The 13,063-nt window shown below is 42.2% G+C and overlaps 1 protein-coding gene across 1 annotated transcript in view; it reads right to left on the bottom strand.

The window, feature by feature from the left end:
• Alk (ALK receptor tyrosine kinase) overlaps positions 1-13,063 on the bottom strand; it is a 719,717-nt gene that overhangs the window by 589,858 nt on the left and 116,796 nt on the right. The gene's annotated exons all lie outside the window — the stretch shown is intronic.

Here is a 13,063-nt window from a genome sequence, read left to right as displayed (position 1 = left end):
TAGTGTAGGCAGGCTAGATTGTTACTTCTGATACAATCTAGGAAAATACTAAGACTAGCAGTCAACAGTGCATGTGGACATAAACTGAAAATTTACATACATATACACACAGCTAGCAAACATGGAAAATTGTTCAGCCTCACTACTAAGCAAAGAATAACAATTTTAAAATAAGTTAGCATATTTCTCCTTATCAAATTAATATATATATCACATACATATATACATATATGTTTGTACACACACACAGAGACATGCACACATTCTGTTTTGGCAAATGATCAGTGAGATAAGCACTTTGCTACACAACTAGTGGGAATATAAATTGTTCTGAGAGAGCCTTTTTTTTTCAAATCTCTGACATCCTAGGAAAATGACTTGCTATGCATGTGGAAGCAGTTGGCCACAATCCTTAAAGGAAAGAAGAAAAAAATAACTTCCTGAATGAGAAATGATAACCCGTGACACATCTAGAGGCTGCTTGACAACCTCTGACGAAGATGCTTATTAAAGTTTACATAGCACTAAGTGAAAAGGTCATTGTAAAGTTTTTATGTAGAATATATACTCAACACTATTTCAAACTCATGAAGTAAAGAGTGATTTAAAAAAAACACACAGACTCACTAAATCATAAATCATCGTCTTTGGTTGGTAAAAGTGTAGGTAATTTTTCTTTTAATGGTTTTAAAAATAATTTGCATTATTTTAACAACTAGGAGAAAGTTTTCTTGACCGGCGTACGTGTTTTATGTGTGTAGATGAGGCAGGCATGAGAGAAGAGAGAATATGGTTGTGCACGTGTGGAGGTCAAAGGTCAAAGTTGAGGAGTTGCCTTCTACCTTGCTTGAGGCAGGGTCTCTCTTGTCGCTCGCCTCTGTGTTGCCTGCTTCAGGCTAATTGACCTAGAAGGATTACGAGGGCACAGGAGGATCTGTGGGGAGGAGACAGTTCTATTTCTCTGTGGAAAATATGGGATTACAGATTCATCTTTTTCTGCACGTGTGTTCCAGAACTGAACTCCAGTTATCGGGCTGGAGGGACACATGTTTTTTCACCCAGTGGGTCATATTCCTGACCCCTAACACAGCAACCCTTTATACAAAGTTTATAGAAGTATATCCCAAGGATACTTTGTAACATGAGAGAAATGCAATGAAGTTGACAATTGCCTTGAAACTCAGTCATCTTTCTTTCTTCCTTTTCTCTTCCTTCTTAATCTTTATGAAGCCTTGAAGGAAAAAATGAAAGTATCACTTGTAAGCCTGCATTCTCTCTTTTATCTTAACAGCCAACTGGGAAGACATTCTCTAAACAGTCAATCTAAGGTATTATGCAAGTTGAAAATAGGTAAATGTCTCACAGAGGCTGTCTGCTCGGAAGAGCCCTTGGAAGGACCAGTGCTCCTGTGGTAAGCATCCAGGCTGGCAGCTGTCTCCCTAACAACAGAAGCACATTTACTATAGTCTAGTAGGTGACAAGCTGCAGAACTGACCAAGAAATACAGCACGGATTTCCTCTAAGCGTTAGCAGCCAATTTCACTCTGGGAGGTGAAATTACTGGAACTGATAAGCCAATATTAAGGGGCTAAAAAGGCTCCTTAAAAATTCCAAAGACCAATTTGAGCCTTCAGACCTGCATCCGAACAAACGGGGCAGACGACAATCAGAAAATTATAATGAGAATGAATTGATTTTGTGCCTCTTCTCTAGTTTCATTATGATCTCGGACAGGAGAATGGATTCATTTTATGTCATTTTCTCGGGAGCCTCGGAGAACATTTTCTTTCAGGTCCTGAGCTATGTGTGAGCAAAAAGCACAGATGGCCTCAACCCAGCAGAGACCGTGAATAACTTTGGAGTTGTTTAAACTTGTTTCTTTTCTCCAAGCAACCTGGCTATTCAGCAGCCGCTCGTCTTCAGGCTCAGAGATTCAGGGGGAGACAGAGACAAGACAGTAGGGGAAGACATTCCTTAAAGGGGACTCTGGGGGTGGGGCAGAACGTTTGATAATTGACTGGAGGGCGAGTACCTTAGTGTGGTATTTTATGTAAGAGAATAAACATGAGCAAAATCCTATTTTGTTTTAAGACTACACTCCACACTTTATATCAAATGGCTTGATGATAACAATAACAAAATTATGTATACACATAAAAAGAAATGCACAAATCTATGAAGGGGAGGAGGAGGGGGAGAATGAGGAGGAGGAGGAGGAATGCAAAGTCTAACAGAAGGCAGAAGGGTTGGAGAGTTGGCTCAACTAGAAACTACACTGTTCCTAAAGAATTGGCTTCCCATCACCTCCTTCCAGCAGCTCATGACTGCCTGTAATTCCAGCTTTGAGGGAACAGGCACCCTTACCAGGCTCCTAAAGCCACTTGCACTCACACACACACTTTTTCACATAACTTTTAAAATTAAAAAGAGATGATAAAAAGGAGTAAGCATATAAAAGTCCATAATCCCAATTCAACACCTTCGGAAAATACCTCATCTTTAGGTATGAATCGCTTTTGAAAAGCTCTTAAGAATACCTTTGAAAGCTGCTTGCTCGCCAACCTACCTGAAATAACCTCACCCCTGTGCATTTTTAACCAGACCAGGTAGCAGTATCTCTTGGGGACACTCTGTTCCCCACATCTTTGTCCTTGCCCCTGCTATTTTACACACACACACACACACACACACACACGCGCGCGCACACACACACACACACACACACACACACACACAAATAAACATTCCTCTTCCAAGTTCCTGATCATAGATATCTCAACATTCTTTTCTTCCTCGAGTTGTCTCTCTAAACCATCCTCTGATCTTTGTCCCTGATTTCTTGTCTTTGATTTTGCTTAAGACCCTGTTTTTAAGAGCTCTGTCTGTGAAATGCCTTTCCAGGGTATCTCTTGGTCCCCATCAGAGCACATCTTTAGTATTACTACCTTTTCAATTGTCTCAATTGTTTTCTGGACTGTAAATTCTACAGCATGAAGAAAGATATCACTCTTATTTGCCAGGAAAGTTCAAAGGTCACAAACAATGTCCATGTTCACTAAATATTTGTCAAAGGATGCCAGTAGATTTTACCCCTCCTTATATGAGAAATTCTTCCTTACTCATTCCCATAGTTGGGCACAAGGTGAGTTCTCAACAAATATTTGTTGGTCTTGTTTGTTTGTTTGTTTGTTTGTTTTAAGAACAGAAAACTATGAGTAGCTCTTCACTTTCTTCGATGGTTTAGTTACTGCGCAGAAACTAATTGGGCATTATTTATAGTTTCAGAAGGTTAGTTCATGATCATTGTGACAGGTGGGTGGGCGGGCAGGCAGGCATGGGTTTGGAGTAATAGCTAAGAGCTTACATCCTGTTCTGCAGGCATAAGGTAGGAAGGAACCACTGTGACTTGGCATGGGCTTTTGAACCCTTGAGGCCAACCTTCCAAGTGACACAGCTCCTCTAACAAGGCCACATCTCCTATCCTTCCCAAACAGTTCTATTAATTGAGGTCCAAACATTCACATATATAAGCTGCTATGACTCATTCTGTTTCAAGCCACCACAACTAAAACCAGGTCTGTTAATTCATATACTTACAACTTCAAGAACTCAGGCCAAGTAAAAGTTTGCCCTGACCATGTAAGGGACCAGGGAAAACTAAAGTGAATGGTTAAGACTAGTCACTGAAGATACTAGTGGTAAGCTTAAAACCTACCTCTTCATAGAGGAAGTCTGACTTAAAGCTTAGAGTTGTTGCTGAAAGGCTGATGACCAGTATTTTCAAAGAAGCAAGTCAATGGTGTTACCATATGGTCCTGGCCAGATTCCTCACACACACTAATATCATTATATTAGACAATCAGGAAATAGGCTCAGAAGCCCAAGACTAAGAGGGATTCAACTGTCACCCTATGTTAACTGCATGGCAACAACCTCCCTTTGTGCAGAAGTGTAGAGGTGTTTGGGTACTACATTGCCAAATCAATGCCTTCACCAGCTCCTTTCTTTGGGCATCGCCAAGTACACTGGCCAAAGAATCACTCATGGGGATAAGACAATTGTCAACATCCCATTAAAGAGAAACAGAAGGGAGTGATTTCCATTCTTTTGCAGTATGACACTATAATAGTCAACACCTTTCTCAGAAGGTATTGATACAATGGTGAACATAATTATACCTCTATCATTAAGTGGGGCATGATTCTGCTTTAGGTCACATTTGTGTCAGGGCATTTTATCCCAGACATAAAAAAAATGTAACTAATATAATCTCCTGCTACCCTTCAAACTCCACATAAGAAGGGATGCTTTTGTCCATGCTGTACAGGCCTGTGGCCAGAAAGCTCATGCTAAAGTAGGAAGTTTTCCCATTTCTGGAGAATTTCCCTGAAATATTGAAAAGGGTAGAGGATGAGGCAGCTATCCATTCTTGTGTCCGCTGAATGCATCCAGCAGCTAGGCTGTCCCTTCCTGTGCCCATCACAGTGAGAGCTTGAGGAACTCACTGGGCCTTCCTGCATCTCCAGTGAACATGTTTTACAATCCCCATTTGTTGCAAACAGACCAAAACCCAGAAACTCCACCCACTTTGGAGAAATGCTGTGAGATATCAATATGAGAAGATCCAATGACGACTCAGGTCTGAACCCACATCAATGACAAACAAATAAACAAACAAATAAACAAAGAACCTTTCTAAAGTTTGTTCAAAATACTTCTGCTTCTCTTTTGGCCATGAAATTTCTAGCTGACCTTTTAAAACTCCAAAACTGTGATTATGTCAGATATCAAATTGGTCACATAGGTGGTTCACAATGAGAAAGAGACAGGTTGGGGAGAATGACCCTTTACCACTTTAAAATCTTAACATTTCCTTTTTAAAATAAAATGGATAACTGACAAAAATGTAAAGTAATAGAAAAATGGATGAAAAACTCCTAACATAGAAAAACTACAATATAGAAAAAAGGTTTACTATCATTTTTCCATCAAGAAATCATATTTGGGTGATCAAAACTCCAAAAATAGACCCATAAAAGTCATGGTTCCATCAATCATGGCAGTGGTCAGTACCTCACATACTCACCTAACCAATCACAATGTTCAAATTTTTCTTTGTGCTATGCACTACAGTAGCATTAAAGAACATGTTGATTCAGGTAGACAGTGGTGGTGCTTGCCTTTAATCCCAGCACTAGGGAGTCATGGGCAAGAGACAGGGGTAGGAGGCAGGGAGTGCAGGGGGCAGGAGGATCTTTGAGTTTGAGGCCAGTCTATTCTATACAGTGAGTTTCAGGGCAGCCAGGACTACACAGAGAAACCCTATCTCAAAAGAGGAGGAGGAAGAGGAGGCAGTGATGGAGGAGAAGGAGGAGGAAGAAGGAGGAGGAAGAGAAAGAAGAATAGGAGGAGGAGGAAGGAAGGGGAAGAGGAGAAAGAAGAGGAAGAAAGAAGGGGGAGTAGAAGGAAGGGGAGGAGGAAGAAGAGGAGGAGGAGGAAGAAGAAGAGGAGGAGGAGGAAAAGGAGAAGACTCTCTTGCCTCCAAATAGGAGAGACACACAGGCCAAATAATAACTGTAGCCCACCGTGTGCTTCCCCCTCATCTCAGAGTGAAAGGAGAACCAACTGTGGAGATCCCAAACTGAGTCAATGGAATGAAGGAGGGAAAGGCACGCAAGGTTGGGAAATAGCAATGGTGACCTCTCGGAGGAGGGGCTAAGGTAGACTAGGCTGCCAACACACTGGATCAAGAAAAGACCTCTCGTTCAGTGGCTCTTCACCTGCATTTCATCAGCACATATCTTCATCTTTGCCAGAACCCTCTAAAGATAGGGTGAGGGATCTAAAACGTTCACAACTTTGTGTACTTAAAAGTAATCTAGAGTGGTTACATTAAAGAGAACTGAAAACAGGAGAATAGAGAATAAGTTGCTATGAAACAAGATTCTTGCTAGGATCAACTGGCCAACAGCAACAAACTTCCTGCTCACAGCTACCCTCTTCCCCCAAATCAAGGGGATTAGAGCTCATACGAGCTTTCAGTGGGAACTGCTGCCAACAGGGAGGTCCTTCAGAATAGTAAGATCTCCCAAATGATTTCAGAGTTTCATGCACTAGACAGAAGAGTGGCCTCCTTTGTTTGAGACCAAACAAATATTTTGCCTAAATGTGTACCCACAAATGAACCATGGGGAGAAAGGCACGGCCACAAGTCCTGGCTTGGGGACCTTAGGTCCTCAGCCAGATAATTCTATGAGCTAGAGTAAGTCTGGGCTTATTCTGTTTACATTTCCAAAGTGTGGTGACAAATCAGAACCTCGAAGCCAGTCAGGCCTTGTTCTATTTGACCTCTTGAAGACCATCCATGTGCACTGTCCATTTCTATCCAAATGATGTGAGAACTACCCATGGCATGGATGGCAATAGTAACCCTCAAGGCACACACAGCCTTGCTTCCCTAGGAAGGAACAGTTGCTGAAGCACTCCTCAAACATGCGCCTAACAAATATGAATAGTAAAACCTTCAACCCAGGGGAGATCAAGGGCAGGCCTTCCCTACTTGACTGACATGTTGTGGTGGGGGAGGGGGGAAATCAAACATGGTGGGAGCTGTATTTAATAATTAGAGCAGGTGATATGAGAAATGTCTTACCCCAAGACTAAGTAAAGAAATCCAGAAACACAGGAAACAATAACCCAGTTGCTCTCTTAATTTGAAGTTCCCCTTCACTGCACCTAATTTGAAGAAGATGCATAGCATTTCTGAAGCTCAATGACTGGTCAGCTATTGCTCAATCCCAGAAACTGTTTTGTTGACATATCCACAGAAGAAGAAGAAGAAGAAGGAGGAGGAGGAGGAGGAGGAGGAGGAGGAGGAGGAGGAGGAGGAGGAGGAGGAGGAGGAAAAGAAAAGTGTTCTAGTTGCTACCTACACTGAAAAAACACTTCCGGTCTCTCCTTGACTTCTAACAATTATAGATAAAGCTTGAAGCCTATAGCTGTTGTCTACACCAGGCACTGTGTCTGTTGCTGTCATGCTCTATCAACCTTAAAGACTCCAACATTATAAACACTTCAACAGATACTGGCCTCTACTCCCTGAGTTTGCTTTCTTTTCCTCCCTTTTTGCCTTTCTAGCCTATATAGTTTTCTTTTTTTCTTTTTTAACAGGAAAAGACTACTCTCTCTATTTAGTAGAATTATATGACCACTGAAGGTAAAAAGAGTCCCTAGACATCATTCTGTAACCCATCATAGTGCATTGAGGAAATCGAGGCTGAGAAATCACAATTATTTATTGACGTGTCAGCCGTGGGATCCCAGGTCACTTGTCTCTGTGTCAGTATTCTTTCAGCCAAGGCACAGCAGAGCAAATGCAGGGGAAAATAATTTGGGAAATAAATGATGGAGCCAACAACCTAACCCATTGGTTTTTATGGAAGGGTACAGATGATCATGATGGCTCTGGGGAGGAGAAGGAGGAGGGGGGAAGAGAGAGAGGAGGGGGAGGAGGGGGGAGGGGGAGGGGGAGGGGGAGGGGGAGGGTCACAAAATGAAACCTACCTTTAGCTTTAGGTGATAAACTGTACTGTCAAAGAAAATGGTTCTGTTCAAATGTTGACTTGCTTTAAATGTCAAAACAAAATAAAATCTACCAAACATAATTAAGATTAAATATGTTTTGCTCAGTCATATGAGAAACCCACACATCTCTCTGAAAATAGTAAGCCACTTAAGATCAATGAAGTTCATGATGAGAGGAGAAGAAAGCTTGGGAGTGATTCTATTCAGTAAGTCTATGCATGACACATGTCAGAGAGAGAGGGAGGGGGAGACAGACACTGAGAGGCTGAAGTCAGAAGCTAATGATCAAGCTGACAGCTAATTGAGGTTTTTCATTTATCCATCTACCTTTGGCGGTATTTTTAGATCACTACTCAATTCCCCGGTGCATACACTGGAAACCAGAAATAAACGAAACTGGAAACAAATGTGGTTGGCTTGCAGTTATGGTTTTAGCAACGCTGAAAAGGAGGTGGATGTTGAAAACTTTAAAAAAGACCAAGACAAAAAGTAAAAACATGTCCAAAATACACTTTAGGCAGTTACAACCATCCTCCTTTGCTGACCCCATGCATTCCAGATTCGGCCCTATCCCTTTATTTCCTGTAAATGTGTAAATAACCTAAATGGGATTTTAGAATGGTAAGAGAACTTTTAAAACATAGTTAGAACATTCAAAGGAACTCTGTCTTAATTATCTAAATGGCTCGAATTGTTACACAAGTAAGGAAGTGCTTTTATTAAATGCCAAATCTTTTTTTAAAGCAGCCTCAGAGAGATAGACTCTTAGTGAACTGTGACCGTGCCAACAAAACAGAGTGGCAATTTGGGCAATTGTCCACGTAATTCAGACCAAAGAAACCTGCCGTGGCCAGGACTCCATTAACAAGAGATTCTGAACAACTTAGCTCATTAGGCATTAGATTTGGGCAGGGAATGGGCCAGAAATGAGTTCCCATGAGCCATTATTGGAAAGCAGAGTATAGTCAAGCAAGCCTTTGTTTGCCAGAATTCAACTGGTGGTTCTAATAATTAAACGACCCGCATTAAAAGCAATTGTCCGTTTGCACAGTTCCGTATTTGTGTTGGGGCTATTCTTCACCGTCAGTGCGTGGAGAGGTGACTATAGATTCTTCGCCGTGTCTACCTGTGTTTTTTTTTTTTTTGTTGTTGTTGTTCTTTTTTTCGGAGCTGGGGACCGAACCCAGGGCCTTGCGCTTCCTAGGCAAGCGCTCTACCACTGAGCTAAATCCCCAACCGTGTCTACCTGTGTTTAGGGAGAGAAACAACACTGTGCTGTCAAGGCACGGCCCTCACCTTCAGCTCCATCCATTCAGGTGCTGATGTCCGATCAGATCTATCATGTGGAAATGGTCTTCTCATTCTTCTAAGGGAAATAAATTGACTGCCCGGTCATGATTCACTCATGTAGAATAAACAGTGTCTCGGTTGTCTACAGGTGAAATTGTAGATTAAAGAGAGGAATGAAATGGATAATGGGATCCCAGGCTTGGAGGTCAGAGAGGGGAGAAGATGAGTCTGCACCCGGCAAATCTCACAGTTCTCCACTGTCCCATGCTAGAGTGTCCCTCCGAGGAGGCATTTGGGGGCAAGAAAGCAACATAGACCGAGAAATAAAAGAATGTTTCCCCAAACAAGTGTCGTAAACAGCTAAATATGCCAAGAACCATCATATACATGTGCTTAGAATAGAAGTTAGGTGAAAACCACAAGTCAAATTGTTTTTGCAAGATGATTAGGCAATACTAAGAGGCAAAACAGGAGGAAAGAACTCTCCATTTCCTCCTCATAATTGCATTGCAAAATGTAAACGCCTGCCTAGCTGTGAGGCATCGGTTAGAACATTTTTCCTAGTAGTCATCTCATCCTCTGGGAACTAACCACTGGATTTAAAGATATATTTCCTAGTAAAAGGGAAAAGGGACTATGTGCTGTAGCTGGAAACACAGAAGAGGCAGCCAAGGCAGCTAGGGTTTCATGTAGCTAGACATCAGCACAGCCTGATGTCCTGGTCTTCATCCACCTTGCCCTTGTGACTAAGTAGATCTTTAAGGTCTGGAGAGGTCCGGAGGTTGGGTATGAATTAGCTTGAAAGCCTTATACCTCCTTGCTTTCATTTGGTCAGAAAGAACTTTCATACCCTCCCTGCATGTGCAGCTAATTTCCATGACCATGCAACATAAGCAAGGCCAGGACCACAGTCAGGGCAACGGCAGTGGAATTCAGAGACTGATGAGTCATTGCTAAGAGCAGCTTACTTACCTAGAGGCCTGTGCCTCTACTAGCTCTCCTGTATCCAGTTTTCCCAAGGAATATCTGTGTTGGGTTTATGATGGTGAGAAACCTGCCTGCCTTGTCCATTCTCTAGAACTATCATCTACAAAATTAGAATATCAGCAGAACCACCTCCCTACCCTCGCAGAGACACTGTAGAGGACTGAAGTAACAAGCCAGAACTCTCCCCATTCCTCCAGGGCTGCAGACAGGAGTGTTACATAAAAGGCAAAGGCCCTCGGGTTCACCGTTTATCAGTATTGCTGTGTCCTTGTCTCCTGGTGTTTATGTATATCAGGCTGCCAGAGTCTCTCATCTCTCTGTCCTCCTCTTCATCTGTTTCACTCCCTAATGTGAGCATTATATTTCTGGGATGCACAGAGAGCTGAAAACGACAGAGCCAAACTTGTGGAAAACTCAGACCCTGGACAAAGTGTATATCTGTGTGGATGTGAAATGATGAGGAACTATAAGGCCATGTGCTCCTGTGTGACTACACCCTCCCACGGGCATACACACTCATATTATCAGAAAAGTAAAGATAAGTCTACAGAACCCCAGCCTTCCAAGATGAGTAAGGTGAGTAACCATCAGAAGTGTCCAAACACAATACTTTCCCTTATCCAACAGGGACATCCAGGGAATGACCATCTATAGCATGAGCATGTTTCTAAAATGCATGAAAATGTCTCACACTAAAGTTTAATTTATAAATTAGGCACAAATAAGAAATTGTCAGTATCTAACAATTAAATAGAACAACCACAACAGTATATGATAATAAAAATTCCATGAATATGTCCTCTGTCCTCTTTAACCATCTTATAGCCTGGGGTGTATTTTCAGATCATGGTTGATTTCAGATTATGGTAATCATAATACAGGAGCTGAAGGCACGAATAAAAGGCCCCACGGTGTCCAGATGTTTCATACAAAGCTTCCAGCATATTAGTGTGCTTTTGTGGTCTTCTAGCTGTGATACCATATGGAAAGGCCTGAATTCTTTGGAAAGAAGTACAGAAAGGGTTGGAGAGAGTTGAGCCCTTTCCTCTTTCACCTTGTTTTTTGAGATAGTCTTTCACTGAACCTGGAGCTAGCCAATTTGGCTACAGTGACAGGCCAGCAAACTCTAGGAATCCACCTGCCTCCGCACACCAGTGCTAGGGTTACAGGTGTCTACTAGTGTAAAACACACACACACACACACACACACACACACACACACACTTACTTACTTACATAGGTGCTGGAATTTAAAGCCAGGTCCTCATGTGAGACACTCTACATAATAGCATTCGGAGAAAAAAGACTAATGGTGTTTTATTTGATAAGAGAGGTAGGAAAGAAGAGATAGCTTAGAAAAGATATGAAGTGCTAAGTTGGGGACATCTCCAACAAAATGAATGGTAGTAGTTAAAGTGGAAACTTAAGAGTTCTTTGGAAAGTCAGTTGTGTTGGATAGTGTTTTGTTGGGGCAAACACGTGAAGGAACATTTTGATGAAGCAGACACAGCAGAGAGGATATTCTGCTAAAGCAACCACAAGAAAAGATGCATCGATGAATGATTCTTTGCTAACAACACACATGTATTGTTCTACCTTACATTGCATAGCTGAGCTCCATTTGTCAGGACTCCATAGAGAGAAACACACTAAAAAGAAAAAATTCTAGTGGTATACCACAGCTTCTTGTTGCTTCTGTGGACTCAACTGTTTGACAGAGTGATGTCAACTGAGACAGACTCACATGCTAGTAGGCAAGATAGATAGTGAGGCAAGACCCATAGAGGACACGTGGTGCTTGGAGGGAGTATAAATAGGACTCAATGGACAGTGGCAGAGGCTTGGTTGGGCTTGCCTGTAGAGCTTGCTGTACAATGCTTGTTGGTCTTGAGTCTTTGCTGATCTTTGCTTCAGTGAGAGAGGCACAGCTGAGAACTTCTCCTGGTGTTCCTGTTGGCCCTTGTCCTTCCTGTTGGCTCATGCCAATCTGGCTCAGGCCTGGCTGTTTCTGCTAGGTTGTGCCACCACTGCTGCTATCCTGACACTACCAAACTGGACTGCTGGTATACCCTCAAAGTGTTTGTGAGCAGATCAAGCTGCTACTGCTGACCTGTGAACTAAACTGCTGAGTTCCTGACAATCCAGATGGGATTTACTCCAAAGAAGCATTTCTTAACAGGTCCACTTCCCCTGCATCCTTTTGTTTCTACTACCTCTGGTGGGTTGTGGGCTAGAAGAGAGGTTAAAACATTTAAGAACCATCATTAAAAGTAGGAGTTGAAGTTACAAGTAGTAAAACCTACGATTGGAATGTGCAAGTAGGGAGCTATAAGGCTACATAGGCAAACACAATTTTAGTGAAGACGATGTGGTAGTTGATAATTTGGAGCATTCATTTATTGTTGTTCAACTGAAACTCTCCTTTCTGTGGCTTATCCTGGCCCAATTTCCCACTTGTACATTGCAGATATTTCCTGAGTGCCAAATCTGACAGTAAAAAAAGAAGAAGGGAAGACTTAAAGTCACTCAGGAGAATACTAAAGAACTGATGACACAATAAAGGTGGGAGGCATGGCTCACTAGAAAGAGTGATTCCCAGGCAAGCATGAGGACAGGCGTCCAATCCCAGCACCTACACAAAAACAAGGAGTAATGCTTCATACTATTAACTCCAGTCTTGGGAAATGAGTGAGTCCTTAGAGCTCGCTGGTCAACTAGCAGTTTAGCCAATGGGTGTGCCCCAAGTTCAATATAAAAAAAAAAACGATGTCTCAAAAGAAGGTGGTAGGAAAATGGGGGGAATACCTAGCATCTCTCTCTGGCCTCCACGAATATACACACTGCACACATGTGCGAGCATTCCTCATATATTTGCACATACACAAACTCGTGTGAATGCATACAGCACCCAAAAGTAATAAGAATATCAAAAACCAATGTCAGGCAGGGTCATGGCTGATTCACAGAAGCTATCTTCACTGCATAAAGAATATCTGAACACGGATAGGACTGTTTCTGAGTCACCAGGACACAGGAAACATAAAAAAGGACTTTTATGTAGGCATTGTGGGACACATCTGTAATCTCAGCTTTCAGGGAGTTGATCCAGAAAGAACACAAGTTCTAGGGCAGATGGGAAAACCTGGAGCAACAAATGTTAGGAATTGGGAGGGAGAATGAGCAGGAGTCTTGGTGAAGAGAC

Source organism: Rattus norvegicus, chromosome 6 (assembly GCF_021556685.1).
Source record: "Rattus norvegicus strain SHRSP/BbbUtx chromosome 6, alternate assembly SHRSP_T2T, whole genome shotgun sequence".
Classification (NCBI taxonomy): Eukaryota; Metazoa; Chordata; class Mammalia; order Rodentia; family Muridae; genus Rattus; species Rattus norvegicus.
This window is presented reverse-complemented; position numbering and strand designations above follow the sequence as displayed.